At 32.1% G+C, this 22,061-nt stretch overlaps 1 protein-coding gene across 1 annotated transcript in view; it reads right to left on the minus strand.

The window, feature by feature from the left end:
- The window catches only part of LOC129915027 (uncharacterized protein DDB_G0271670-like), a 204,469-nt gene that overhangs the window by 55,036 nt on the left and 127,372 nt on the right, over positions 1–22,061 (minus strand). Inside the window, exon 3 of the mRNA XM_055994482.1 lies at positions 19,671–19,711. The gene's annotated coding sequence lies outside the window, so the exon portion shown is untranslated. The remainder of the gene's footprint in view (positions 1–19,670; positions 19,712–22,061) is intronic.

Raw genomic sequence — 22,061 nt, forward strand, 5'->3', positions numbered from 1 at the left:
ACGCATGCAAAAATACGTATGGTCTGTTCTTTTTTTTAGGGATTGGTATAATCAAAAATGTATAAGCCTTGACGTTGCGGACGAGCTAAGGGCCTTTCATTTAATCCCTTGGTTCTGTCTTTACGAACTAAATAAATGCCTTTAACTGTCGATCATCTCTGATGGAGATGGCACAAAAGTTTAACATTCACCTTTGCTGGGTGCCCGGCCACAGGGATATTCCAGGAAATTGTAGAGCTGATGAACGTGCTAAAAATGGTATATCCCTATCGCTGCTTGTAAACAAATGCTAAAACAAGATGCTGCAAATAAAAGAAACCTTAGGTGGAATAATATCATGCATAGCGACGAAACAGATCTGGCTACGGAGTGTAAGTGTGTCGGCTCTCCTACTGATAACCACATTAACCTGACTAACATGGGGCCTTCATCGTCTAGATGTCAAAGTGACACAATTAAAAAGTCGTATAGTAAGTGTCCGAAGTATAATGAAATTTATGTCCCACGTTCCCAAGAGAAAACATCGATTCGAATCTAGACTATGGAGAGCTTAAGAACAAAATTAAAGACCAGAAATCGTAAACTTTACCAGAATTTTTTGCAAACCTGGTCTTTCTTAATTTCTTGGAAAGTCCACCGGAAACCTGTGGACAAAAGGTTACATTAGAAATGCCAAAACTTAATCTCTGAATTGAAGAAGTATTTTTGTTAGCACTTCATACGCCTATGAATCTAATCTGTAGGCGAGAACTGCAGATAAACAGATAGACTTACACTACATTCTTAGAAGTATAAACATAGAGATAGAAGTCTAATGTTATAAAAACTGATATACTTTAGAAGCATTGATCAATGCGCAGACATTCCTTGGACGATTAATAATAATGATCGAAATATACGACCATTTAACCAAAAATATATTGCTGCTATCCTTTTAAGAGTCTAAAGATGATCTGTACAGAAGTAAAAAGCAACTCATTTTTAGAAACAGTTTGGTAGGAATGAATTGACATATCCCTTGGGACTAACTACTTTCCAATATTACATACCTTACCTATACAATTTTATTATTTGATTCTAGAACCATTCGCCAGCGAATTGACCGGTCAAAATCGCGCAACAACCTCAGAAACTTATTTGGGGTCCGCACTTAAGGGGGGAAATCCCTCTGGAATTTTTTATTTTTGCATTAGGTATTTTTTTTTTGCGTAATAAATTTATTTATCAACCGAAGAAACTATTTTCAGTGGTTTTAGCCTTAAATGAAGCCTCAAAAGTGCCTAGATAGTCCCGAAACCAATGCGCTCCGAACCTACCATAGTACGAAAACGAGGCGTCAACTTTGAAAGGCTATAGAGCCGCCATTTTGCTATTTTTTCATTTCAAAAAACATTTTTTCAATACTTAATAATGTCAGTAATATCTTGTCTTTTTCCAAATTTCAATAAGTGCTTTCAGTTTTTCATAAAAAAAATATTGAAAAAGGTGTCGTCCAGAGGGATTTCCCCCCTTAAACCTTGTATTTTGATATATCTAAGGTTAGATATAAAACTTTCATCAGCAAAACTCTCTCTCAAAGAATCAAAGAAGCCCTTTATAAAGCCATCTAAGCTTCTCAGCCTTGCTGTATGTTCATGGAATTTGACAAAAGTTATTGAAAATATTCTGGGTTACTTTTGATGATGCAGAATGAAGGATATGACAGATATGAATTATAAAGGTGAGGTGCATCTATTTATGAGAAGGTTTACAATCCAAAACGTATGCACGTCGATTTCAGTAGGTAAGGAATTTACCAATCATTTCGACTTTAAAAGTTTGAAAGACTTTGGCATTGTTTAGAAACTTCTTCCCTATGGTACCTTTGATGTTAAGAAAGGATTTTACCATTTTCATGCATTTTCTTGCTATGTTCAACTTGAATGGGAATCCCCTTTCACCTCCCTCAAGCATTTTTTTCTTTGAACATAAATTTATAGATCTTCATTATTCATTACAAATTGTTAATACTCCAAAATCTTGTGTTTTGTTTATGTTTTCTAAATCAGTACTTAGCCATTCTTAATGACAAATAAATCTCTTGACCCTTTTCTTTCTTTTGTAAAACACTTTCACACCTCTTTTATTTTGTTTTTAATCGAATATCGAAAAAACAATCAACAACAACTAGGTACTGTGCCTATCAACCATAACAAGATTTAATCTTCGTGTGATTCAACTCAATTAAATTTTCCCAAAATGAAAGTGTTCTTAGCACCTAAAACAGCAACCGTGTGTCTGGCCTTTTCCAAAATAACAAACTTGCTGTTCCATAAACAACTTATTCGTCTTCTAAAATAAAAAAAAATAATAACAACAAAGCTTACACATGTGATGTGTCTTCACGCCAACCAAACCATCTAACAACTTTGGTAGCATATCGACATTGTAAGTTGACACATGCGAACGCGCGCACTTTCCCTATTTGATATTCAACTTCACGAATCCACATCACACAGTGAGTGATTTAAGTCGTCAACACGTCAGTATCATAGTACCTATCGCCTATATAGTCACTCCATCTATTGGAAAAATAATATTGCTATGAGTTTTATTTATTTTCCATTTGGAGCGTTTAATTATTCTAGATTCGCGCTCGCTCCCACAGCTTACAACTTACAGCTCTCAAAATGCTATCCCAACCCAATCGGACTGCCACTCTCTGCCATCACCTTGATGATGAACAGCTGGAATGCGGAATGGAACGTGGTGTTGTGATGGCAACGCCTCTGTTAGAATTTACTAGAAGGTGGATCGAGATACTTATGTATGACATTTAAATATGAAAAAAAAGATTGAAAATTTATTCAGAATATTTTTAAGTTTTTTTTTTTTTTAGGTACCAAATTGCACACAAAAAGATACGATATGTGTCCGTCCGTCCATTAAAGTAGGTCGCCATCATTGGTCTATTACGTCCCGTGTCGATAGTCGTGCATCGATCTTGTCTACTGTGGAAGTTTCAAATAAAAGCTGAACATCTCGTTCCACAAAAAAACGGACACGGACCACAAAGAATATTTCGAAAAAAGATCGATGTTGTCGATCAGTTGGGCGGCTGTTATGTTATCTGGCACTAAACGCGCATTTAAAATGAATTATTACCTCAGAGCGGGATATTATAAAACACGACTACATCAGCGACGAACGACCAAGACGACAAACGTTCGGTCACACTGAAATGCCGGTTCCCTAATATGCCTCCTAATCGTTTGTTGAACCACATGCCGCCCGCTAGCTAGCTAGCTGCTAATCCCCCATGTACGCCACATTTGCGGTGCGGCGGGACTGTGTTTGTGTTGGACAAAACGTGACATTTTAAGTCGTCACCAATTTATTTATGATTTTAACTGAATTTCAAATGTTGCTTTAGGATGTTTGGTTGGAGCTTGATGAATGGGAAAAGGTAGGGTTAGAGGGGGCACAAATGTAATACAGAGAATGCTGCTGCTAGCCCGGTCGGTCGAACGTCGAAGTAGTGCGTGACCGGCATAATGGACAAAGACACTTTGACAAATGACGACTTTGTATTCGATATCGATTGACAAGCGTAATTATGGTAGCTATACAAAGGGGCCAAAAGGGGGTTAGGGCATCAAAGTGCGATACTATTCAGTTGCGTAGCGCGAGTGCATGCGATGCGATGGGTATTCGTAGAATGTTTGGTGTTGCATTTGACGGAGCCCATCATGCGACTGCTGCGTTTGCTGATGGAAATCCACGATGTGAATGCACTTTACTGACGATACACACGCTGCTGACGAACGGACGCACGACTCTCTCACAATCAATATTGTTTTGAAAGGATTCTTCTTCTTCAAATACCAATTTTTATGTGAGCTGAATGTAATGAATATTTGATTTGTTATTGAATTGCGGCTTCGAAGAATTATTTCGTCGGTGAAACCAGAAAAGTGTGTAACTCCATTTTAGCAAATTTTATAGGAGAGCAAAAAAACAAAATCGTTTTGAAAGCATTTGTATGAGTTTTCATTTTCTAATTTGCTAATAAAATAAAAACTATGAACATTAAGGGGATTCTGAGTTTAAGGAACGGTAGATATTAGGTATGTCTAACAGATGGCATTCAAACCTAATTTTCAGAAAATTTGGAGTTACACACTTTTCTGGTTTCACCGACGATTTGGATTTTGTTCTTCGATATTTTTAAACAAAAAAATGCAATTAAAAAATTATAATACATATAAACAAACAAAATTTGTTTTTCTTGTTTTGTTGGGGTCTTTCTCTCTCAAGCCAAATATAGAAATTGTCTTCCTTGTGATTGTATCTTGGTGATATGAAATAAAAAAAAATTCCAATTTTGTGTTATCGATTATTCCAGGAATTCATCTTAATTTGGCGGCCAGCATGGCGCGATGGCGGCCGACGACGACGACAACTTGGTTAATATTGTCTTGGAGCCATACTGGGCCGCCTCAATGCTATATAAGTATTGAATTGGATATTGGATTAGGAAAAAGTTATTTTGTCACTGACTTCTATTTCACACCAAGAAGAAATTCTTATAGTGAAAATCTATACAGATTTTCATGAGAGATAATGAAATGAAAAAAAAGTTTTACAATGTTCATTGATTTTTAGAAATATTGAATCTTTCACATAAATATGGCACAAAGAAGTTAAATTTGAACTACCATTGGAGATCTTGAAATGATATTAGTAATGAATTCATACAAATTAAAATAGCAAATAAATTCACTTTTGTTAAAGATGATAGAAATGGAGTCAACAATACATACTTCGAGAAATGTAAAAAGGGCCAGAAAAAGTCGCTGATAAGGATTTGAGTACATTGATTCAGATGATCAGTGAGTAGCAATTTGGCATTTACGTGAAATTGGACTGGATGAGGGCCTGTCGCTGCCCTTCGTTTTTAATATACCACTACAAATCATTCATAGTTAAACAAAATAATGCAAAGAATTCGTTATTATGTTGGTTATTATTATGCTTAGCAAAAGAAATACACCTTTTTTTTGTAATGTTCCACATACGCCTCAGTGACTCAAAGGGTCTCAGTGAGATATAAACAAAAAAACAACTTTAAGAATTCTATAAAAATCATCTGTGCCTGCAAAATGTTAAGAAAATCCACCCACCCGTTTTGGCTGTGTACAATGTGTACATTGTACAGATAGATGAACTTGCACAGACGCACAGAATGATGGAAAAATTTATTTAAACTTCATCGTATAAATCGAAACCAATACAAACCATATAGAGCAAGTTAACAAAATAAAAAATAAAAAAATAACATAGGTAAAAGTAAGAAAAACATCAAAAATGAATTTCAAAAAAATATGCAATACATTAACAGCCCTATTCTGCTGTTTCCGTGAATCTCAGATCCGATTCACACATTCGGTTCACTTTAACTCTACCTTGCCATTCTGCTATCCATCGGGTAAACTGCATTATCATCCCTCAATTTGACGTCCAGGTGAACGTCAAATTAAAAAAAAAAAAATGGCGACGAAGTAAATTGAAAGGAATAAAAATATTTTGTTTGTGTTTATTTGCATAGAAAAAATAAAAACACCTGATTAAATGTTAAAACTTAATTAAAAATTTATGAAAAGTGGCATTTTGCTTAATTTTAACGATGGTGAATTTATTTTTAAAACCAAAAATGACAGATCCGCAACATTTTTTAAGCGGATTGCAAATGTATGGAGCAAGTTCATTTACGTGATTAGTGGAATACTGAACAAAAATTAATTAGTGAATACAAAATTAAATAAATTTACCATGACATTTCGTAGCATTTTATTAATCTTCATGGTTTTTCAAAAAGAATTTTTTTAATTTTTATTTTCAAAAATTTACTTTTGATTAACCTATATTTACGGTGACCATCCGTCTGGATTTACCCGGGACAGTCCCGTTTTTTACAGCTTGGCCCGGGTTTTTATTTAGGAAAACCGGGACGTATTTTGTTGTTTGTCCCGTGATTGTCCCGTGTTTACAAATTGATTTTTGTATTCAAAATTTTAAATACCTACTTTGTACGGAAAACAAGAAAACAGTGGTTGAAAATTAAAAGTTCTTCTAATTTGCTCTAGGTCTCCAAAGTCAAAAAACTCTTTTGGAGCAGGAAAATTTACCAGGACAAATAAATGTGAGTGACAAACGGTTGACTACGCTCCAAATATTCTAGCACGGGTAAGAATTTCGTTGGTTAGGCTGCATAATGTGTAACGAAAAGCTAAATTTTCGTTTATGATTTCGTTGAGTTGGTTTTGTAAACAAAGGTTAAAAAGCTTTGGAAAAGTTTTTTCTTCGAATAATGAGCAACATATATGGAAGAGTAAAGAACCTAGCTAAATTTTAAAACTTTAAAGCATGTTAAAAATTGAATTAAAGATTCTAAAATTTCAAATCAATTAAAATAAAATTAAAATATTAGAAAACAGCTCTTAAGATTTTTAAAACATATTTTTTTAGAAGTTTTTTAGAAGTTATTAACAATACCTATTACATATTGAACCGTTTTCTTGATTTCTGATTTCGAAAACGACTTAAATGATTTCAATGAAAATGCTCCTATAATATAGTTTAAGAAATTCGATATTAAAATAAGGAAACATTATGAAAACTCATTTTTTAAAATTAAATTTTTGTTTTTTAAAAATCAATATTTTCAAAACGATCCAATGAATTTTTATCCCTGGTTTCGCTTCTAGAAATGTGGTCACCGTACCTTTATTAAAATTCTATAACTAGTTTTGTATACCAAATTTCGTTGAAATTGAAGCTGTGTCGTTTAGGAGATATTCAGAAATAGACAGGTACCAATAATATCGATTTTCGAATAAAATGTATAAAAATATAGGCATTGTTTGAAAAATAATAAATAACACTTGAAATTTTGCACGGTAAATAACAACAAATATTATTGGTTTAAGGAAAACAAAAATTTTTGATTTTAATAAATAAAAGTTGTTGTAAAATGTTTACTCAGTAAAATACTGAGCTACTGAAAAAAAAAACGGCTACCTAATAGGTAAGTGCCATTTTGAATTTTTCAAGAACTAAATTTTTACTTGATACAAATACTTCAAAAAGCCATTTACTGGATATTCGTTTGTTACTGAAGTTTCAATGCAATATGCAAAAAATAAGATTCTCTTTTCTAATTTAACTAAACAACTAAATATAAATTATTTAATGCATTGCTTAAAATACCTATAACATTGTATTTTAAAGATATATAATTACAGTAAAATGTAACATTTTACCGGATAATTGCATCTCTAATAATAAGTTAAAAATCTTATTCAGTTAAGATTGATTTTGTTAACATTTGCATATCTATTAATTCAAATTAAGACAGGCAACTGTAATTGGCTCATTTCGACTATAATATCAGTAATCTGATAGGAGCTTAACAGGTAATCAGAAATAACATGTTAATTAAATTTTCTTATTTGAATATTTTGTGGTATTTGAGTAGGTTTTATTGTTTAATATATAATATTCTACTCTGAGGAAATATATAATCTGAATCGCTTCGGAATATTATAACACCCTTAGACTATTTAAGTAAGACCTTGGAAAATCTTAAAGTAACCGAATTTTAAGCTATTGCCTCTAAAAACAAATTAAATTTGCTGACCATTGTTTAAAATTTTTCGAGGAGTTTCTATATTTTCGACATTTTCTACAGGCATACAAACATTTGTACAAAAAAGGAAAGATTATATTTGAGAGTTTGTGAGTATACGGATAATTGTAGAGACAATAATTGCAACGGCAATTATTATCAACTAAAGATGTTTCTTATCTGAACTACCGTTTTGACAACTTAGTTAGTACTCTGATGAAAAACGTTCCCAGGTGTAACAAAATTCTTATAGTTGTATTGTGGGGGCTTGAACTCAAAATATACTTTTCTATAGGTTTTTGATGTGAAGAACTCAAATCCGAGGTCAGAAAATTTTTATTGGCCGCCGTTTTTGAAATATTACCGTTAGAAAATGCCAAAAAACGTCATTTTGGCTGTTTTCGAGGTTATGTTTTTATGTGGGGTAATTTGTAATTATGAATACATTTGTAAGGGTATCAATAAGAACTGGTTTTATTCATTCAAAGAGTGTTTAAATCTTTCCGATATCTCTTTTACTGCAAGAGATATTTAAAAATTAAGTAGCGTTCCTTAACTCAGAAAAAGCACTGGCCAACCAAATTAAACTTTTTTTGCCACAAGAACCAAAATATACTTTTCTAAAAGTTTTTGGGTTGTTGAACTCGAATCCGCAATCAAAAAAATTCTATTTATAACGGTTATATATCAAGAACGGATTCTAAAAGAATTTTTCTGATTGCGGATTCGAGTTCAGCAACCCAAAAACTTCTAGAAAAGTATATTTTGGTTCTTGTGGCAAACATTTTATGACATGTGCCTTAAACTTTAGATTAAATTTAGTTTATCTTTGGCTTATTAACTGAAACTTAAGATTTCTCGAGCAATAAAAGAGATATCTGGAAAATTTAAACAGTTTTGGAAAGAAGAATATCTGTTCTTATAATCACCGTTTCAAGTTTGTTTATAATGAATTACCCCACATAAGAACAGAAGCTCGAAAACAGCCAAAATGGAGTTTTTTTAGCATATTATAATGGTAATATCTCAAAAACGGAGGCCAATCAAATTTTTCTGACTTCAGATTCGAGTTCAACACATCAAAAACCTCTAGAAAAGTATATCTTGGTTCTTGTGGCAAAAAAAAGTTCAATTTTGTTGACTAGTGTAATTGCACATGTAATCATAGGACATGTTATCATAGACAAGGGACAGATAAAAAAAAAAAAAACATTATTTAGGTATAAAAAAATCCGTCAGAAAATGTAACTTCCCAAAAGAAGAGCATCCAAATAAATTTTTTCAAATCGAAATTTGTTAATCCAGAATTAAATTTTTTGATTGTTCTATTTATTAAAAAGATAAATGTATCTCTATATAAAAAAAATCCTACTTTGTGGCATTAATTGTTCCTGGATCAAAGCATGTTGCATGATTACCTTATATTAACATATTTACAGAATTTTAAACCTCTTTGGGTGGGCTGATAGCTTGAATTCCTACCATAACAACTCGAATAACAACATTCCCTTAATGGCTCTATTTTATGAAACACAAAACTTACAAAAAAAAAACAAATTTTATCCATTTAAGTTACCCATTCCCGATAAAAAAAACTTATTGCAAACCTTAACATGTGGTCCTTAAATTCTTTTATATCTCAACTCTGTTTCTGTTTAAAAATATTTTTTAATATCGACCACAAAAGTCAACAAACCATAAAAACCTCCATTTGCTAATACCATAAGTTATCGTTTTGTTGCATTAAAAACCAAACAACAACAAAATAAAAAAATATAACAAAACTGCATGCATAACTCGAAAAGTAATAAACAAATTGTCATAAACTTCAAACATGTCATTCTTAAAAGCCACTGCTCGCGCATTCTTCAAAAGCAAGCTTAAGGTTCAAACCATAAAAAAAAATATAAGTAACACTCAAAGATACTTAAAAAAAAAACTACACCGCCTTATAACAACAAAAAAAGATTATAAAAAAAAACCGGACTCATTTGTATTCTTAAGCTCATAAACGAAGGTATTGTTAAATCTTGACACATGTGTCGACAACAACAACAGCCAGCAGCAGCACCAAACAGAAACCGTGATTGACACATTTTTTATCACTCAAAATATCTCACAACAAAAGGCAATCTCAACTTCTCACGAGACATCAAATAGATCACCGAAATCTTATAAACAATGGGACTAAGTATAGTGTACTTCTCTTTATGGCAGCAAAAGATTAGAGCGCCCCTTCATTATCTTTATGGAAACTTGACATGGCAAAGAATTGCATCATCAAGATCAGTTTTTTTTTTTTCTCACTCTGTTGCAACTCATGATGCAGTGTGTTCAGTTAAGTGTTACAAATTAAAAGTACAACGTGTCGTTTACCTTGAAGCGGAAGTTGAAGAACTTCCCAACGGGTTGGTGGAGCATGTGAAGTCTGAATAAAAACGACAGAATGCGTAGGCCACCGCTCTTAACCACAATCATCAGCAAGCCAGAACCACCCGGGCCGGGATCGGATCGGGCGCGCAACTCGATATCTAAATAACCACAAAAGCACATGATTCACCATTACGACCACCAACACCTTCCTTCTTCGCAACCACTCTGCATCGTTCTGCGCAATAAAATCGCAGCAACTGGGGAGTGCAAGAGTGTGTTTGCAGGAGGCATGTGTGCGAGTTTCACTTTCATCCCCTCGCAGTCCTCTGGCACTCTCTTCAAAGTCAATGATCGCCTTTTTCTACGCCAGAAAAGCAAAAAGATCATTGCGCAGCTGAATGGCTCAAGACACAAACAACGTAGTCAGTTTTAGTTGCTTTTAATAGGCTTAATCTGTTTATTTATTCGTCAGTGGGGTACCCGGTACCCCTCCGACCGACCGACTCCACCCCCATGACGACTGCTACGCGCAATGGAATTGCCAAGAATCAGAAAATATTGATGCTAATCACTTTTTATTATTGAGATCCATAAATTGTATACTCAATTCACTGAGTTTTTTCTTTGATGATGGTGTAAGGGGAGGGGGGAGGGAACTGTGCCTATTTTTGCAAAAAACCGATAACGCGTATCTACGCAGCGATTTAGATGAATCGTATGCTCATTGCACTAAGCAAAGCATATAACAGCATCATCATCGTCTTCTTCGTTGCAGTTGAACGGAGGTGATGTTCACAAATCCTAAATTATAACGCCCCATACCTAGATATTATATATGAAGAGAGGACGATCCGCAGACGATCCACTACGGCAGCGTATAGAAACTCTCGGAAAGTGGTCAGTTTTGGTATAAAACACCACACGCTCTACCAACGATCGGATTACATTAAACTATGCTGTGTAGAAAAATCTTAATAAAACTTTTTCGAACAGTTTTTCGATACTTGATATGGAATTGATGGGTTTCTATAGAATTTTGAGGCTGCTGAAGAAGGGACCTACTCCTAAACTCCTTTGTTAATATCGCTGAAGAGCATGGAACAAATGTCAGAAAGTCAATATGAACCATGTCAGTGACTGCTAACCACTGAAAGCTCTAACCTCTCCAATTAGTCAAACTCCTCCAAACGGAGTAGATAAAACTTAGATTTGTGCTAAGATAATTTGACGAAGAGCAAGAACGATTAGTTTCCGATAAATGCATGTACTTCGTCGGAGCTCATTCTGAATAAGACACTAGCGTGAGTGGACTGAGAACGGTTTACAGAGATCTGCTTTAACTCGCTAAAAGAATGAAGCGATGATGCGGTAAAATTTCGGTAGTCAATATGACAACTTTTAGTAATCAATATGACAACTTTTGGTAACCAATATAACAACTTTTCGTACCAATATGACAATTTTTGTTAGTCAATACGACAATTTTGGTAGCCAATATGACAATTTTTAGTAGTAAATATGACAACTTTTGGCAGTCAATATGAAAACTTTTGGTAGTCAATATAACAACTTTTCGCATCAATATGACAGTTTTTGTTAATCAATACGAAAATTTCCGTAGTCAATAAGACAACTCTAAGTAGTAAATATGACAACTTCGGTAGTCAATATGACAATTTTTGTAGCTGATCTGACAACTTTTAGTAATCAATATGACAACTTTTGGTAGCCAATATAACAACGTTTCGTATCAATATTAAAATTTTTGTTAGTCAATACGACAATTTCGGTAGTCTATATGACAACTTTTAGTAGTAAATATCATAACTTTTAGTAGTCAATATGACAACTTTTGGCAGTCAATATGACAACTTTTGGTAGTCAATATAACAACTTTACGCATCAATATGACAATTTTTGTTAATCAATACGAAAATTTCGGTAGTCAATATGACAACTTTGAGTAGTAAATATGACAACTTCGGTAGTCAATATGACAATTTTTGTAACTGATTTGCTAACTGCGGTTGTTAATTTTTAGTTGACCTTTGAATATTTTTGTAGTCAATATGATTTTTGAAGAAGACGGAAGCCTTCTGATCGGTAGAAAGAAATTCAAATTTGAAATTTCGTAACAAAACGCTGGGTTTTGAAATGGCTCATAATAAATGTACCTACTTAAGAAATCACAACAAATCAGTCAAAACTGTGCTGCTGATAACAAAAAAATTATAAAAAAGGTACATTATAGTTCAATATGAAAATTTTAATAATATCTTCTTTTTTTTGAAGTTATACTTCTTATGGGAGGGTGGGTATGAAAATTTACTTTTTGACAAGAATGTCAAAGGGATTATGACGCGATCACCCTGGGTAGCAGGGCTGTCGTTTCACCTTTAGAGTAGGTAGTACTTTAGTATTTAAAAATGCAGTACGCCGCAGTACGGCAAACATAAAACACACAACACGTTGCAAGTTACATGTTTCATGTGGCAAGTTGCATGTGGCAAGTCGTATGTGGCAAGTTGCATGTGGCAAGTTGTATGTGGCAAGTTGCGTGTGGCAAGTTGCATGTGGCTAGTTGCGTGTGGCAAGTTGCATGTGGTAATTTCCATGTGGCAAGTTGCCAGGGTTGCAAAAAGCTCACATTTCAGCTCAGCTCACAGCTCAGCTCACAGCTCAGCTCAAATTTGAGCTAGGTACCATAGCTTAGCTCATTTGAGCTGAGCTGAAAGTGAGCTGAGCTGAAAGTGAGCGCCCCAACTTCCAACGCCTATATCTCGGAATTTTGAAAAAAAATGAAGAAAATTTTTTGATGCCAAAAGGTAGCGAGGACTCTAACCTACATTTGGGTACAACTCCCATCCCTGTAGGTGCACGCGTTCTCAAACCGGGTGAACTTAAAGGTAAAAAAAAAGTTAAGCCCGATTCTGAAAAAATAGGTATGATGTGGCGGTTTAACATGGAAGATGATTTTTGAAAAATCTGAGAATGTGCAAAGCGTAGGCCCATGACACAAGCTATCATTTGGCATCACTCCCAAAAATTGCTCTAAAGTGGTTTAGCTTCCAGGGGCGTTTAAAGATTCGGGGATTTTTCGAAAAAAAAATTTACCCCAACTTTCAAACGCGATTTTCTCGGAATTTTGAAAAAAGTCGAAAAACCGGATTGTACCGGAATTTTTTTTTATGATAAAAAAAGAAATATTTTACTAAAAAAAATAGAAATATATTTACTATCAAAAACACCAAGAGAAAAGATCACGAAAAATTATCTGTCTTATTTATAAAAATATCTATGTGTTAAAATAATTCCATTAATAACTAGAACCAAACATCTTAAGCTATGGTGTTATATAAAAGTTTAAAATATCTTCATATTTCATTATACTTTCCAAATAAAAATCAATGTATCCTCTCACCCATCACAGCTCAGCTCAGCTCACTTTACCTTAGCTCACCCAACAGCTCAGCTCAACCATCAGCTCAGCTCACTTTCAGCTCAGCTCACTTTCAGCTCAGCTCAAATGAGCTGAGCTATGGTAAATATCTCAAAAGTGAGCTAGCTCAAAATTTGAGCTGAGCTACGAGCTGAGCTCAGCTCACTTTTGAGCTTTGTAGCAACCCTGCAAGTTCCATAGTGCTGAAGCACACACAATTCTCATAAAATTACCATATCGCACATTTTATGCGCAATCATTTACTTTCGTTAACCATATATAGTACGTTCTGAACCGCACAACATGAGTAAAGTTCACAGATTAAATTGAAAACTACATGGACGCAAGGAGGAATAAAGAATTAATTTATTGTTCACTTGATAAAAATGTAAAAAACGAAGTGTGGATTAATTAATTTAATAATAGAAATTAAAAAAATCAAATGAAATTCATTTATATATGTATACTGAATGAGAAGTATAACTTCAGTCGAGTGTACATGTGTACACACACTCTTTTTTTGCTTCTGTTTCGGGAAACAGTAAAACTGTATCGTACGGTTAAGTAAAATTCTTTCTAAAGACTAAATGTGTCAACAAATTTTCAAAACGAGGTGGTCCTCTATTTCCTTTATTATGGCTCTTATATTCATAAATAATATTCTTCTAAATTACTCGTAGAAGATAAGATGGCTCAAAAGATTTCCCAATCAAAGTTGGTGTGCACCAGGGAAGTGTCTTTAGTCCTTTGCTCTTGCTCTTTGGCTTCAAAATCTGCAGAATTGAAGGTCGAGTTGTTTAACAAACTGAGTTACATAAAAGAAAATATAACTCACTTCGAATTGACCCCAACAAATGACCTACATATTTTGTTATTAGGGCATGGGATAAGACTTGATATCCCCTTTAACATTTTCTGTTAGAGTTGTGCTATGCACTTTTCTGCATTTCTTCTTTTACCTTTTACTTTACTTGAAACCCTCTGTAAGATCTTGATTAACTCTCAGAATCGAAGATCAAAGACCTAATAGCTTTTCTTAAAGTCGGCTGCTCTTGCACATTTTGAATTCAATTTCAGCCCAACCTTTCAATTGGGATCGGGTCAAAATTCTGGCTTCAAAATTCCGCTTTTCAAAATTCTGCTTTTTCAGCGAAAATTCTGTTTTTCAAAATTCTGCTTTTTTTCTATTCTGTTTTTCAAAATTCTGCTTTTTAAAATTCTGCTTTTCAAAATTCTGCCAGCATTATATTTGAACAAAAAAATTCTGCTAATTCTGTTTTTTTTTTTATAGCATATGCGCTGGCTAAAGAAAAATACACCTTATTAATGTAATTCAACATTGGTACTTTCCTAAATTTTTTATTTAAGTGTCGCAAATATTTTTTGAAATGCATATACTGACTTTCTTTCAAATAAAATATGTATACTAATTGGAACAGATGTTGTATACCTTTTCTTTTTCAAATTTTTGAATATTCATCTTTATTTGATAAATTAATAAATTTTTAGTTATTTTCGGAAATGTTTAATATTAAAAACCTTTTCTTAATATTTTCAAATTTATTCATTTATAAAACAAAAATTAATTCGCATTTAAAAAATGACAAATTATGTAGATAAGTAATCAAATAAGCAGATAATTTTTCAAAAAGATGATTTTACAGAATTCTGCAAAAAATTAAAAAAGGGTTTGGAAAATGTTAAAAAGCGCGCGCTTTTTAACATTTTCCAAACCCTTTTTTAATTTTTTGCAGAATTTTGAAAAGCAGAATTATGAAAAGCAGAATTTTGAAAAACAGAATTTTGAAAAACAGAATTTTGAAAAGCAGAATTTTGAAAGCAGAATTTTGTAAAGCAGAATTTTGAAAGCAGAATTTTGACAAAAGAATTTTGACCCCGGCAGAATTTTGACCCCAACCCCTTTCAATTTAATCAATCCATCACAGTTAAACTAGAGATTTCAGTTGCTTTTTGCAATTAAGACCTTTCAAAAATTATGACATTCGCTGTGAAATGCAAAACGGCAACCAAACATTTTTCTTAAACAAAGTTTTAAAGAAGCTTTACAGGTACTGTTACTCCCATAAAGCTTTATCGATGCAACATTGTTCTTTGAGTAAATTTGTATCTATGAATTACCTTTCAACTCTCATATTTCTAACAAAGCATTAATTGAATCATGGTGAAATAATAACATTCTGATAAATAAAGTGAACATGAGTTGGCCTAGTATGCAGCCCTGAGGTACTCCAGATATGTTGCCAAATTTACTACAAAAGTAAGTAAAGCACCAATTAATTTTTAAGTTTCAATGATAAACTACCTTCCTAGCTAAAAATTAAGTGATTTTTTTTTCACACAGCACTGTCAATTGCATTTAAAAAGTTGCAAACACACATGTTGTGTATATGTCATGTTGCATCTTGGCTGACTCTTAAGGATAATAATCTGCATTAATAAATGTGACCGCAGAACTCATGAAGTTATTATTATTATTATTAACACTGTTTAAGTGACTTGTATGAGTGGAGTAGTTTTTCAAAATTGTGCATGCATGTAATCGGCCGGCGCAGCTCGAGTCTTCTATAACACTTATATTGTTGGACTTATAAAACTGCGAGCGCGCACTATACAACAATCTCAATGTGTTGTGTATTATGCACCCGCAGAGTGCTTCATTATTGGTGATTTCTATTGAAGCGCGCATTTATAGAGACCAGTTCTAATGTAAAAAAAAAAAATGGACATATGAATTGGTGGGAAGAGGGTTGGAAGACTAATAACGTAACGACTTTATCTTTTCAAAGTCAAAAGGGGATACTTTGAGCACAAAGAATATGACAAAGACTTTTTGACATATCTGCAAAGTGCTAGTGTTATTAGTTATTATGTTGTTTTGTGAGATGTTTTTTTTTTTTTTTTTTTTTTTTTGAGAATAGAATTTTTATTAGTCATTTGTGAAGATGATTTAGGTATATTTTTGTTGGACGGTGATACTTTGTTGTTGTTGGTGTTTGGATGAAAATTCACAATCGAGGTGTGTCATACAATATGCCATTAGTTTGAATGTGTAGTTTTATTTCTTTTGAAAGGTAATCCTCTGGATATGAGGTAGTCAAATATTATTACTTAATGCATGGAAAGATTTTTGTAGACCTTAAGAATTTGTGCATCGAAGTTTGTTGAACTTTTTTGAGGTACTGTTCTTTACTTCATAAAACTAAAAATCATATAGGTATGCGAAATAACCGTCAAGAGAACAGCGATGTTATAATCTCTTCTTCTACCGTGCGGCTGTGGTGCGGCCGAGTAGTAGTTTTTAAAAACTTGCGGCTGTGGTGCGGCGGTGAGGGGGAATATAAATTTTTGATAATGGTTCCGCTGTGGAACTGCGGTAGTGCGGCGGAATTCCATTTTTATTCGTTTCACACGTGGTTGAAGTGAAACCTTAAAATAATTTTTCTTGCAAAAAAAAAATCGAAAAAATATAACTTTTTTTTTATTCCATCACTTTTTTTATATGACAACCTACAATAAATTTTATACCATGTGAAAGCTTATTGTTTCAGCTCAAAATATTTATATCGATTATGTCTATACAACATCTACAGAAAGAGCTAGAATTTTTTTAACCCAATTAGTTTTCATAAAAAAGCAAAACAATCAATCTCTTTTCTCTTCTAACGAAATTACATCCATTTTTTAAAAGACAACCTATAATAAATTTTATATCATTATTATTTCACCTTTTCTATGACCCTTCAATCATATTTCTACAATGCCTACAAAAAAAGTAAGAATTTTTTAAAGCCAACCATGTCGAAATTTCAAACTGAGATTACGGTACTCCCTCTACTGCTGACTGCTCATCGGCAACAAATCTTCACAGGTGTTTTGAGGTATTTTTTAAGTTTTTCAATTAAAGGTTATATAACTTGTAGAGCACGTACGAGCACGTTATGTGTGATATATTAAATGAAAGGTAATATTATCAGCATGCGTATTAAAGTTAAATAAATTTGTTATGTTCTCTACATCAAAAGATATAACGTGTCTAGAAAAAGAACATCTTTTCACCGTTATCTCAGAATTTTGAATATGAAATTATAATTGAAATTTTGCATAATCCTGATTTATTTAATTACCTACCTATCTACTGTAATTTCATTCATCTATCTATTAGAACAAAAAAGTTATGATCAATTGATTTTTCGTGTCGCTTTTTCGTTTCATCTTGTTTCAAATCACTACGATACTAAAGAAGTTTTCACTTCAAAAACTTCCAACTCAGGATACCTGGTCATCATATTTAACTTCAATTAAAAGACGAAAATCCTTACTTTTTTTCTGTAGCGATATAGTTCACACTCACTGACAATTGATCAGACTCAAGCAGACGTGTTCAACGATCGGAAACAATCGAAAATATCAATTTAAGTAGGTACACATGCAAGATTTTCTAAGGACGTCTAAAACAGTTCAGCTTTTTCAGTGTTCGAAGAAATTCTGAGGTTAATTTATTATTTTTCTCTGAAACTCCACAGGTAAGAAATTGAGTGTTAAACCATCCTAGATTTGACGTTGACTTTTTGACGTATCGCCAAATTTTCGAGCATTATGGAATTACATGCTACGCATGGTTCTGATCCTGGACTGATTAGAAATGATCGAGTCAGAGTTATTCGGATGACTGGAGACTCACAAACATATACATACATACCTAACATCCTTATCCACAACTATAGTTTTTTGCAAAATCGAGATTGACACTTGCAAATTGTTAAAAATCTGCTGCAAATAGGGAAACACATCAACGTTTGTGCCTTTTTTTTCCTACGAAAATATCGTGAGTTTGAAACCGTGGTTCGTTTTCCCAAGGTTAAGCCAGGATAGCACAACAAACTCCATAATTTTTTTGTTTTTCGTAAGTCTAACCTTAGTTCAAAAATGATGACAAAAAAACTTAATTTTAAGATTTAGGGTTTAAGAAAGTCACTGTGGTGTATGCGTAACTTTTTTTTGCGAATTTTTATTACTTTTGAATTATTCAGTGTAAATTTTGCATTTTGGATCCACGCTCTTAGGCACGATTATGTTCACGCAATGTACTGTCCGACAAGTTGGAAAGCTTCAAAAAGTTCTTTTCAAAAAATATAAGCAACCTTCCAAAGATATGACAAGTACGTCGCGTCAAAATAATCTTGACGAAAAATATTTTCATTTCAATACGACCGGAGTTAAAAGCACTCTGTCGAGGCCTTAAATGTTCAAATGAGAAAAAAGGTCCTAAAATTACTTCACTTCGCGGAATCAACTTACCGACTACGGATTTACTCTGATATAACTTTGCTCTCTGAAAAAGTGGTCCTAAAACGCTTTTGTTGAAATTATGTAACAGTGTCTTTTATCTTTCTAAAATCTAATTAATATCATAAAACTCATAGCTTAACCAAAATTGCAATAAAGATCTGTTTGATTTGCATAGAAAATAAACAAAAATTCAAACTAATTCTTCATTTAGCGGATATTAAATTAGTGTTTTCAGCAGAAATCTAACTTTTAGATCTAATATATTCATCATTAAATTGATAAAACTTAATATTTTTGACACGAGTAACTATTATTTTACTATTTTATTCAAAGTTGATAGTTCTCGTTCAAGTAGTAAACTTATAAAATTTTTATATCAATTTTATTTCTTTGTGTGTTTCTATATAATTTTATGCAAAAAAAATGTCAAACTTTGAAATTTTGCGCATACAAATCAATAAAATGTTATTTAATTTTACCGATATTTAATTTTTGCAAACAAAACACGTCATTTTATCATAAATTTTAACCTCTGTCTCGTCTAATCGCTAAATCGTGTTTTTCTGTATTTTATGAGAAGATTAAAGTAAGATGGGATAAGTAGATAAATAGTAAAGTTGTGTTTTTCTCTCACTGAGATTTTTTTTTTGCTAAATTTAGGGACAACATTTTTTAATACTTTGAATAAAATTGAGAATGAGAAAAAAAAATACCCGATTTGTCGATAAGAAGGATTTTTATTGACAAAATGATTTTAAATTAGCCTTCTTCATTGTGAATGTGAATATTGTCAACTTTGAACAACACAAAACTGAGTGTGGGATTTAAAATGGAAATACCCCGATGAGTTGGATATAATAATACTTAAAGTGAACGACTTACCTTCTACGTTTGTGGTGATTCACTGGAATTCATTTAGATATCTGAAATAAAACAAAAAAAAATAAAGTAAAATTAAATGAAATGAAATAGAAGTTTATACATTTTATCCGTCAGAAGTGGGATATACTTTTTTTTATGAATTTTTAATATTTTTTATATAGAAACAGGTAGCTCTTAAAAACAACCTTTCAAGGAAAATTGAAGCTGTCAATAATGGATTTTCCACTACCTGTAATTTAGTCATTAAAAAAGGAGAAGACTTGGAAAGTTGAAAAGTTTAAAAGAAATTTTGTAAATTGGGGGCATAGTCAAAGTTCGAAAAGATTTTGGAAAGAATTATTTAGGTCTGAATGAAGATTTGTACAAAGTAAAAATAGTTTTAAAAAACTTTGTCATTCCATTCTTTACGACTTATGCCAAACCAAAAAGTGGATTACATTTTACTTTTTTTTTCATAGAAAATGAGCGGCCAAATTACCGTGATTGCATTAGGTATATTCATTTCTTTGGCAGGAAACTGTTCATCTTTTTTCAATTGAAGACAAACTCGTTCACATAGAACACGGCTTTTGAGCTTGAATCCATTCTCAGATATGGAAATGTAAAAAAAAAAAAATTTTTGAAAGTAAATCAAAACTTTTATTTTCAATTTTTGTATTTGATACATGACTGAAGTCTCAATTACTAGAATTTTATTTATAAGACTTATATCAAATTGTGAGTAGCAATCGTACAGTGAATAAAATTTACAAAAAAAATTAAATGTCTCGATTTCGAAAATTTGATTTATCAAAACAACACTTTTTTTTAGTCCAAAAATAATTTTTTTTAAATTGTTTTTTTGATTTACATTTAGAAAATATAAATATTTTTGCATACAAAAATTTGTTAAGATTGATCAAGTTATTGGAAGATAGTCAGAAATTTAAATTTAGTTTTATGGGAGGTGTTGTTAATAATCTTGCCTAAAATCTTTAACATACTTGAATTTTTTAATCAAAATTGTAGCAGTCGCTTTTGAGAAAATTAAACTTATCCAAAATTTGCTCTATAACAAGTACCGTTATTTTTGGTTCTAAAAAAATTAATTCCAAGTTTGAAGTGGAAAATAATGGCACATAAGGTGCTACTTTTGAAAAATAATATTAATAAAAATAATATTTTTTGAACCGTTATTCACGGTAGGTATCAATTATAGAATCGTTTTCTTGATTTCTGACGCTCTCGTAAACCATCTAGATAAACAATTTCATCGAAAATTAAAAAAAAGAAAGTTTTAGTAAATTTAGTTTAAAAATTTAAAAAAATTTTCTAACATACAATTTTGTGATTTAAAAAAAATACTTACCTATCGATACCTTCCCGTAAGAATGTATAAAGCGACATTTTTTTTCGCCATACGCCTCCTCACTAGAATTATGTTGTTTTTTGCGTTTCCTGAACAATTTTAGAAATGTCGATTAATACATTCTTAAGGGAAGGTAAGTATCGATATTAATTTTTTTTTAGAAAATAAATTTTTTCAAACCCGATTGGTGAATTTTCTTGAAATTTTTTTAAACATTTTAAATTCCTCAAAAAAATTAATTATAAAATTAAATCAAAATTGTTCCTTTTGTAAATGCTATATATAGGTAAAAACTTTAGCATTCTAAGTAACTTAAACACATATAAGAGCAAGTATTTACTTGCGACCTAGTCATGCATTTTATTTTGAAGAGATTTTTATGGCAAAAAAAACTCAGTGCGTCATAAAGAAAAAAATAAGGGAGATATGAAAACCAAAGTTATATACGTTAGAGTTATGATTGAAGTTATGAAAAGCCAGAGCTATGGTATGCATGTCAAAGCTATGAAAATGCGGTATAGGGGAGAAAGTTGTACATTTGACACTTAGTTTTTAAAGGTCTGTATTTTCGAAAACTGTTATTTGTTTAAAAGTTTCGTTTTGTATTTGATTTATTGACTATTCAAGACTATACTAACAGTAAATTTTTTTGTTTTACCATATTACAACATTTAAAAAAATAATGTTTTCTAAAAAAAGTCATTTTAAAAGGGGGACAATGGTGGATTAAACTCCACATCGTGTGCATTATATTTTTAAAACTATCTATTGTTTAATTAGAAAAAAAAATAAATTTTTGGTTTTAAACAATCTAATAAACAATATAACGAAAAAAAAATCAAAAAATTTATTTTCTAAAAAAAAGAAAAAAAACCAAAAACCATAAAATATTTCAAAAAATCTCTCCGTTTAAATCTTAATCAAAATTAATCGATGTCGATTTATTTTTAAATAATTTATTTAATATATAATTCCCCAAAATCAACGTAAAACTGTGCCCACATTGCAAAAGTCAAAGGTGCCCCGAAGGAGCCACATAACTG

This window comes from Episyrphus balteatus, chromosome 3 (assembly GCF_945859705.1).
Source record: "Episyrphus balteatus chromosome 3, idEpiBalt1.1, whole genome shotgun sequence".
In the NCBI taxonomy this organism is placed as follows: Eukaryota; Metazoa; Arthropoda; class Insecta; order Diptera; family Syrphidae; genus Episyrphus; species Episyrphus balteatus.